Below are 10,722 nucleotides of genomic sequence, written 5' to 3' on the forward strand. Positions count from 1 at the left end.
CACTGTATTTCTGATGAATAATTTGATGTTATTTTAATGTACCAAAAATGTGCTTTTCTTTCAAAAACAAGGACATTTCTAAGTGACCCCAAACATTTGAACGGTAGTGTTTGTGTTATGGCTTTACATCCCCTGGTATATTGTGGATCAAGAGTTACCTGTCTAACAGAACACAGAGGGTGTTCTTTAATGGAAACTTCAGCAACACAATCCAGGCATAGTCAGGCATTCCCCAGGGCAGTTATCTAGGCCCCTTACTTTTTTCAATATTTACTAATGACCTGCCACTGGCTCTGAGTAAAGCCTGTGTTTCAATGTATGCTGATGACTCAACACTATACACTTCAACAGCAAGTGAAATAACTAACACTTAAAGAGCTGCAGTCAGTTTCAGAATGGGTGGCAAGAAATAAGTTATTCCTGAATATTTCAAAAACTAAAAGCATTGTATTTGGGACAACTCATTCACTATACCCTAAGACTCAACTAAATATTGTAATGAATAATGTGTAAATTAAGCAAGTTGAGGAGACTCAACTGTTTGGAGTGATCCTGGATTGTAAACTATCATGGTCAAAACATATTGATGCAACAGTAGCTAAGATGGGGCGAAGTCTGTCCATAATAAAGTGCTGTTCGGTCTTGTCAACAATGCTATTAACAAGGCAGGTCCTATAGGCCCTAGTTTTGTAGGATCTGGACTACTGTCCAGTCGTGTGGTCAGGTGCCACGCGACAGGACAGAACAGGCCCAGAACAGGACAGCACGGCTGGCTCTTAAATGTACACGGAGAGCTAACATTAATATGTCAATCTCTCCTGGCTCAAAATATAGGAGTTTGACTTTATCACTGCTTGTATTTGTGAGACGCATTTACATGTTGAATGCACCGACACCCATGCATACCCCATAAGACATGTCACCAAAGGTCTCTTCACAGTCCCCAAGTCTAGAACAGACTATACATATTCCACATCAAGTAACTCATCCAAGCAGTTAAATCAGATTGAAAACCCCCAGATAAAAACACACCTTATGGAACAGCAGGGACTGTGAAGAGGCACACACACACACATGATAACATACGCACTATACACACACACGTACACATGGGTTTTGTGTTGTAGATATGTGGTAGTAGAATAGTGGCCTGGGGACACACACTTAATGTGTTGTGAAATCTGTTGTGAATTGGAATGTTATGTTTTTAATTGTATATAACTGCCTTAATTTTGCTGGGCCCCAGGAAGAGTAGCTGCTGCTAATGGGGATCCATATTAAAAACAAATGTTGCTCCAAAGACAAACATATGCACTAGCACAGCTCTCCCTTCAAAGTCTATTAAAATGTGTCTGTTAACTTTACACTGAGTAAGGTGTACTGCTGCCTTAGAACTAATGGAACGGCGTGATTCAGTTGGGATAAAACAAAGATAAAAAGAAAATGAGGAGAGAGTCCGTCAGTTCACAGTACTTACACAAAGTAGCTTGGGATTGCAATCTTATATTGAAGTCCGTATGTATTAAAATGCAATAAATATTTTTATTAGAATGAAGATGACACAGGACATTATATCCAGTGACTAGCCTTATTTTGTTCTTCAGGTGAGTCATTTATAGGAAACAATAATCACATTTCTTGGTACAGGTACCTGCAATTCATTCACCATTAGCCATCATCTTTGTTAAGACATACAATCTAACATCCGTCTACCACGGATGTTAAAGGAGGCACAGATACAATAGTCTGGTACTGTCAACAATCATCACCTGATATCTGTCTTACAAACTCACAGTAGACAATGATGTATATCATTCAACTATGCATAATGCTTGTGTGGCACAGTAGTCCAAGGTACAGGGTCCAGTAAAACCGAAGTACAGTCGTGGCCAAAAGTTTCGAGAATGACACAAATATTAATTTTCACAAAGTATGCTGCCTCAAATTGTATGATGGCAATTATACACCAGAATGTTATGAAGAGTGATCAGATGAATTGCAATTAATTGCAAAGTCCCTCTTTGCCATGCAAGTGAACTGAATCCTCCAACAAACATTTCCACTGCATTTCAGCCCTGCCACAAAAGGACCAGCTGACATAATGTCAGTGATTCTCTCGTTAACACAGGTGTGAGTGCTGACGAGGACAATGCTGGAGATCACTCTGTCATGCTGACTGAGTTCGAATAACAGACTGGAAGCTTCAAAAGGAGGGTGGTGCTTGGAACCATTGTTCTTCCTCTGTCAACCATGGTTACCTGCAAGGAAATGTGTGCCATCATCATTGATTTGCACAAAAAGGGCTTCACAGGCAAGGATATTGCTGCCAGTAAGATTGCACCTAAATCAACCATTTATCGGATCATCAAGAACTTCAAGGAGAGCGGTTCAATTGTTGTGAAAGCGGCTTCAGGGCACCCAAGAAAGTCCAGCAAGCGCCAGAACCATCTCCTAAAGTTGATTCAGCTGCGGGATTGGAGCACCACCAGTACAGAGCTTGCTCAGGAATGGCAGCAGGCAGGTGTGAGTGCATCTGCACGCACAGTGAGGCAATGACTTTTGGAGGATGGCCTGGTGTCAAGAAGGGCAGCAAAGTAGCTACTTCTCTCCAGGAAAAACATCAGGGACAGACTGATATTCTGCAAAAGGTACAGGGATTGGACTGCTGAGGACTGGGGTAAAGTCATTTTCTCTGATGAATCCCCTTTCTGATTGTTTGGGGCATCCGGAAAAGCTTGTCCGGAGAAGACAAGGTCCTGTGTCATGCCAACAGTAAAGCATCCTGAGACCATTCATGTGTGTGGTTGCTTCTCAGCCAAGGGAGTGGGCTCACTCACAATTTTGCCTAAGAACACAGCCATGAATAAAGAATGGTACCAACACATCCTCAGAGAGCAACTTCTCCCAACCATCCAGGAACAGTTTGGTGACAAACAGTGGCTTTTCCAGCATGATGGAGAACCTTGCCATAAGGCAAAAGTGATAACTAAGTGGCTCGGGGAACAAAACATCGATATTTTGGGTCCATGGCCAGGAAACTCTCCAGACCTTAATCCCATTGAGAACTTGTGGTCAATCCTCAAGAGGCGGGTGGACAAACAAAACCCCACAAATTCTGACAAACTCCAAGCATTGATTATGCAAGAATGGGCTGCCATCAGTCAGGATGTGGCCCAGAAGTTAATCGACAGCATGCCAGGGCGGATTGCAGAGGTCTTGAAAAAGAAGGGTCAACACTGCAAATATTGACTCTTGCATTGAATCAACTTCATGTAATTGTCAATAAAAGCCTTTGACACTTATGAAATGGTTGTAATTATACTTCGGTATTCCATAGTAACATCTGACATAAATATCTAAAGACACTGAAGCAGCAAACTTTGTGAAAATTAATATTTGTGACATTCTCAAAACTGTTGGCTACGACTATACAATGACAACTGACTTGATCATAAGTCTAGATGGTAGAGTGATATTTTATCAAATATAAAGGTTACATGTCATATTTCAATATTGCTTTCTGACATGAAAACTGAATTTTGCTTGCAACCAAGGAACAATGTACTGTATAAATGTATTGTTGGTGTAAAATGACTCAACACATTTTGTCTGTACATAAAATATAATTTGTAATATAATGTAACAAAGCTAACATGTATCACTATACAGTTGCAATAAACGATGTGCAGCTTCTTTGCTTTTCTTTGGGAGTTCTAGCTTTATGTACAGACACTACTGTACATTCTTTTGTATGATCTTGTATATGTTCATGTGTCTTGGATCTACTATTACAGGCCACACACACACAGAGATAGATAGATTGATTGACAGAGAGAGAGAGAGAGCGAGCGAGAATGTTTGAGAGGCCGAGCCAGACAGGGCATGGCTCCATGGAGATTAAGCTAATTGCAGGCAGTCTGCGATGAAGATGTCAGCTAGCTGCTCTCCTCTCCTGTGGACAATATTAGGCCACGTGTGACTAAGGAGACAGAGCCACTGTCTCAAGTCTCTGACGTAGCATTTATCAACCACAGGGCCAGTGGAACATGGGATGACAAATGAAACCTGACAGCCTGTAAAACCCCAGGCATGCTACAGTCCCTTACCCTCACAGCAGACAGTGCTTTTATTTGACTGAACCAGGGATTTCCAAACCAGGGTGGAAAATGACGAGAGAGAGGGAGAGCGAGCAAGAAAGAAAGAAAGAAAGAAAGAAAGATAGAAAGGAGAGAAAGAGAGAGAGAAGCACATTCATGGACTAATGGCAAACTGTTAAGCACGCCATTTGTAATGCAGTCTGAAAATATTTTCCTTTAGGAGAGCTGACAGGACATTCATGCATTAAGAAACTATAGCAGTATATCAAAACTTAGTAGATGCATATCCTTTCTCTAGAGATGGGCAATATCCATGGTTCCACTGCAATTAATAGAGTTTCACTGACATTTTTACCTAATCCAATGACACGCATTTTTTTTTGTGAATTTACATTAGCTGACAACTCAATCAAATGTAAATCAAAACTAGACATTAAACTGACATCTGTGCCCAGTGGGATCTGTTAACCAATGAGATTTGTCAAAACAAATAATAAACAGAGTCAGATAAAAGCTTGATGTGCGTGTTTATTTAGAACAGCTCTTAAGAATAAAATAATCTAAAAGACGTTAGCACAGCCACCTAGCAAAATGATGATAACGCCCTTTTGGTGGAAGGGCTGTTTGAACAGACCGCCTGAAATTTCTGCCTGTTTAAGCTATAAGAAAGAGAGTTCCAACCCTCTATGCCAATAACAGCTAGTTTTCTCCTTCCCACTCAGACTACTCCTAGACAGTCCTAGCAAAATCCTTGCTTGAGAAATTGCTTGTGGCGAAGAAGCTATTTTTGTTTGCTTTCGACCATTTTAATTGAAAAAAATTTGATAGAGATAAAAACGGCTTAAGGTGAATTTCCTGCAATTCTACACATTTTACCATGGGGAGTTGCGAAAATGCTGCAGTTTTAAAGCAAGCTTTCTGCATTTCTACACATTTTGCTATGGGGCAGTTTTTCAGCTAACAGTTGGTATTCGGCCATGATTACTACAAGTTTAGATAGCTGGCTAGACTAACTTACCAATCTAACATTTGATTCTGACATGGCTAATTGAGTGACTGTCAGTGACTGACATGACAAGAGGAAAAACTCCTGATGCACAACCACATTTTTTAATTGCACCTTGTGTATTCTACTATTCTAGTTTTGTATGATTACATTTTTTTATCCTCAAACAATAACAACCATACATAAAACAAAAGACAAACAGTTGCACACAAATTCCAACAAACGTCAATAACTTGACACCTGCACAGACCCACATGTTCCCCACCTCAACTATACACATCTCATATGTCTCACAACCACACTCGCCCTCATTCTTCATCCCCTGGAACTTTCCAGTGCTTGTAGCACTCTATGCCATATGGCCTCAAATTGCAATGTTCTATTTTTCTCTGTAGCCCACAGCTTTTCAATATTCAAATTATAGTACATTTGACCCATCCACTGTTGTAGTGATGGAGGATCCTTTGATTTCCAGTTAAGTAGTTGAGAAAAGTATGGTCCATCCCATTGGGTATCTGACCGTAACCTCATATGCCATGTCTTGATATATGCAGATAGACAGTTTAAAAGTAAACTTAATATTGTAAAACTTCTGACTGCCAACATTCTAACTTCGCCCATAACTTTTTGACTTTATAGCACTCCCGGAAGGCATGAATGATTGAGTCCTTGTTAGTTTTACACTTTAGTCATGACTCTGCTGTTGTGCTGTAGAATTTGTGAATTAGGTTGGTTGTATAATACATTCTATACATTAGTTTATAATGGATTAAGCGTAGATTTTCATTAGCTGTAATTCATGTTTGTTCATTATGTTCCAACACTACCTCCATATTGTGCTAATATCAGTTATTTTAAAGTCTTGATTCCAATAGTTTATATATTTTCTAAGAGATTGTCAGTTGGTTAGGTTCTCTGTAAGGTTGTGTATATCTCATCATATGAGTATATTTTCTGACTCAAAAAAGATTCCCTCAAAATTACTTTGATTTTCAAAAGCTTTCCGGGTCAAAACGTAGTGATTTAAAACTTAAGTTGCATATTTGAAAATGGCTTCATTGAGCAGTCCAAAAATGGAAATAATTGCATTTCCTATTACCATGTAATTACCACGGTAATTACCACGGTTTCTATGCCTTTAGTTTTTCATGTGGGCATATTTATCTGTGGATTCTGAAAAGCTATCCAATAATTATTCCATAGGGGTGTGTTTTTAGGGCGTGATATTGGTTCTTGTAGAATCCATTTCATTTTCTTCCATGTTGTTATAGTGTTCTTCACTAAGAAGTTGTTCATGTTCAAGATTCTGGGGATGAGCATGCACCTCGTCAATATGTAATATTTATAATAATACATTTTATTTGGTGGATGCCTTTCAGGGTACTCAAGGACATCTTACATTAAAAGTAGGCCTACATACAAGCAAGTGCAGTATATAAGATCGTGAAATCATTTGCATTAATCAAAGTAAAATTTGAATCACGGACCAGACTAAACAGATAAAAAATAGGATGGAAGGGTTGGGTAGCAAAATTGGTAGAGGATATGAACCCGGTTTCGGGTAAGGGTGTGGGGACACATATATACATACAGCGCATTCAGAAAACATTCAGACCCCTTGACTTTTTCTACATTTTGTTACGTCACAGCCGTATTCTAAAATGGATTGAATAGTCCCCCCCCCCCCCCCCACACACACACACATCAATCTACATACAATACCCCATAATGACAAAGCAAAATCTGTTTTTTAGACATTTTTGCAAACAAAAATAAATAACAGAAATATCACATTTGCATTAGTATTCAGACCATCTATTCAGTACTTTGTTGAAGCCCCTTTGGCAGTTAGTACAGTATTGGGTCTTCTTAGGTATGACGCTACAAGCTTGGCACATCTGTATTTGGGGAGTTTCTCCCATTCTTTTCTGCACATCCTCTCAAGCTCTGTCAGGTTGAATGGGGAGGGTCGCTGCACAGCTATTTTCAGGTCTCCCCAGAGATGTTCGATCAGGTCCAGGCTCTGGCTGGGCCACTCAAGGACATTCAGAGACTTGTCCCGAAGCCACTCCTGTGTTGTTGTGGCTGTGTGCTTAGGGTCATTGTCCAGTTGGAAGTTGAACATTCATGCCAGTCTGAGGTCCTGAGTGCTCTGGAGCATGTTTTCATCAAGGATCTCTCTGTACTTTGCTCTGTTCATCTTTCCCAAATTGTTTTTTAGCATACTGTATTATACTAAAATATGTACTAAAATAGTGTCATTTTTTTTATAAACCCTGTTTCATTAATATGTATCAAGTATGGTAATAGTTTTGCCATTCTGATGCTTATGAGTTTTATCTTGTTGTTGCAATTTATTACATCTCAGGGTCTATAATCTGCATGACACTTTTCCTGAAATAACTGTTAGATACATGGAACTCGGAAGCACTGAACAGAGTTGTGAATTGACTTGTGTTATTTAAGTAAATAGGGATGCTACTTTGTTCCAGAATATGAAATACAATTCTATGGGAAAGCTTTTCTGAGTGCAAATGTTTTAACAGTGTCTAAAATTTTTGGGTGATTTCCATTTTTGCTGATAGTTGCTTCAGGGTTATTGAGTCTAAGGCGGCAGTAGGATCAGTCCAACTGTTATTTAGTTCTTATTTAAATATTATTAGTGTTGTTTCTAATTAAAGCATTTGGATCCTTATCTTTGACAATTATAACTAGTTTGGCATGTATTGGTTTTGTAAGGTGTTTACCAGGTTTACTTCCCATTAAATAGTATGCTTTATTTGAGTTTAACCTGGAGTTGTTGGCCCTCTTCAAAAGTAAAAGATTGTATTCCTGCTTAAGTTCAGAAATGGGATATTCTTCTTTACCTTGTAAAGATGTTTTACAGGCCTTTTCTAATATAGTGATTTATTTTTCTTCCATTTTCATTTCTAACTCAGATTTTACTTTATCTGAGTATGAGATTATCATTCCCCCGAATGTATACCTTAAAAGCATCCCAAATGTTGTCGGGGTCAGCTTTTCTTTGTCCTCCATGTCTAGGTTTGTAATGATAAGTCTTTATTTTTTCGTTTGCATATTTAAATGTCTTGAAAATGCTCATTCTCCATATTCTGTCAGTGTGTATTTTTCTGTTGGTGTATGTATGATACTGGAGAACGAGCCGATATCAATTTATCATTGATTTTAGAACGAAGCATATTGTTGAGTGCATTTTTGGAGAAACCAAATGCAGTCAATTCCTGAATAGCTTTTCTTACTTTGAGAAAAAGAGAGAGACATTTTCGGAGTTCAGAATAATCTCCAGGTGTGCTGTGAAATATTTGTAGAGATGACATTTTTCAGCCTCTTTGGAGGTTCCATGAATTTCCCTTTAGTATTGCTACATCTGTCTAACTTGTTGAATGCTTGATTTAGGTCACCTGCTGAAATAATCCTATCTGTCTGGGTTTGATCTAATATAGCTTGAATTCTATCTACAAAATACCAGGTTTCCCCTGGGGAATACACAATGAAATCAATGTGTATTTTTTCCTCATGTAAGGTACAATTCAAAATGAGAAAACATATTGGTCCATATGCTGGGATGTAAGGGAAAAGGGTGTATTCGTATTCATCAAGATGCCTACACCTCTGCTGTTACTACATTAGGTAGGCCTCTCCAACCCAGCTCCTCTTTAAATATTCAATTTCACCTTTTTTGAAGTGCTCTTGCAGAAAAAACATCTGCTGACAAGCTATTTAAATGTTCAAGGATTCCATTAAAGAACACCCTCTGTTCTGTTAGACAGGTAACTCTTTATCCACAATATAGCAGGAGGCCATAATGTAAAGCCATAACACATCTCTATAACACAACGTAAAGCCCCACAATCTTTTTATTATAAATTTCTCAGCCAATCATCATTAATTTGTGTAAGTGCTGTGCTTGTTGAATGTACTTCCCAATAAGCATGCTGATAGTCTGCTGTCAATTTGATTACAGTAAAATAGCATTGTATCTGGTCAAACACAATTTTTCCCAAAAGTTTTGTGTTCAGGGTTGCAAACAGGCTGATTGGTTGGCTATTTGAGCCAGTAAAAGGGGGCTTTACTATTCTTGGGTAGCTGAATTACTTTTGCTTCCTTCCAGGCATGAGGGCACACACTTTCTAGTAGGCATAGATTGAAGATATGGCAAATAGGAGTGGCAATATCGTCCTCTATTATCCTCCGTATTTTTCCATCCAAGTTGTCAGACCACGGTGGCTTGTCATTGTTGATAGACAACAGTCATTTATTTACTTCTTCCACACTCACTTTACGGAATTCAAAAGTATATATTTTTTTCCCGCCTACTCATTCCAGGGTTTTCTTTATTTAATTACTCCTATAAAAATGGTAGACTTTCAGATACTCAACAAGAAGGTCTGATTTCATTACAACTAAAACAGGACCCAGGTGGTAAGTATAAAAGTCCAGTCCATTTAACAAAACTGGAGGTCTCTTACACTTCAATGTTGTGATGCAAAAATAGAATAAAAAAGGTTTTACCAGATATTGTTTATCCTGATAAGACAGAGTTTTTTACATGAACGATAATTGAGATAATAGGCAACAATTACTTGATACAATTTAACATTATGAAACATCAGAGATACCAGGCCTGGTCTCCATAGCAGATTTCGAAAAGGTGTTTGATAAAGTATGACTAGAATTTATATATAAATACCTGGATTACTTTAATTTCAGTGAATCTTTTATACAATGGGTTAAAGTTATGTACAGCAAACCCAGATGTAAAATAGGAAATAATGGTTACTTCTCAGAAAGTATTGAGCTTTTAAGAGGAGTAAAACAAGGCTGGTCATTGTCTCCATATCTATTTATTATGGCCATTGAAATGCTAGCTATTAAAATGAGATCCAATAAGAACATCAAGGGGTTAGAAATCCAGGGGATTAAAACAAGTGTCCATGTATGCTGATGACTCCATTTTTTTCTTGAGTCCGCAATCTTGATCCCTGCACAGTCTCATTGAAGATCTTGATAATTTTTTTTAGACTGGACTAAAACCTAAATATGACAAGTGTACCATATTATGTAATGGATAGTTAAAAGACAGTGTTTACACTACCTTGTAGTTTACCAATAAAATGGGCACATGGTGAATGGTGAAGTATACATACTTGGTATTCAGTTACCACAATACATTTCAATAGAAAGTTAGCAAAAATAGATAAGATTCTGCAACCATGGAAAGGTAGATACTTGTCTATTTATAGAAAAATCCCATTGATTAACTCTTTGGTCCTATCAGAGTTAACTTACCTACTCCAGATGACTCAGTTTATTAAATTATACGAGCAAAAAAAACAAACATTTTATTTGTTATGCTAAGCCAGACAAAATTAAACATGCCTATTTATATAATTAATATGAGTTTGGGGGACTAAAATGATTAAATATTAAAGCTTCACTCATACTTAAGTTATACTTAAACCCAAAATGGTTCTCCAGTACAGTAGATTAAGACTCACCCTTTGTTAAAAAATTGCCTTTTTGCTTTTATACAGATTACAACTTCTCATTTCCGACTAATTTAAAATGATATTTTGTTTAAAGTATCGTTCTTTCTTA

This window comes from Oncorhynchus mykiss, chromosome 11 (assembly GCF_013265735.2).
Source record: "Oncorhynchus mykiss isolate Arlee chromosome 11, USDA_OmykA_1.1, whole genome shotgun sequence".
NCBI classification, from domain to species: domain Eukaryota; kingdom Metazoa; phylum Chordata; class Actinopteri; order Salmoniformes; family Salmonidae; genus Oncorhynchus; species Oncorhynchus mykiss.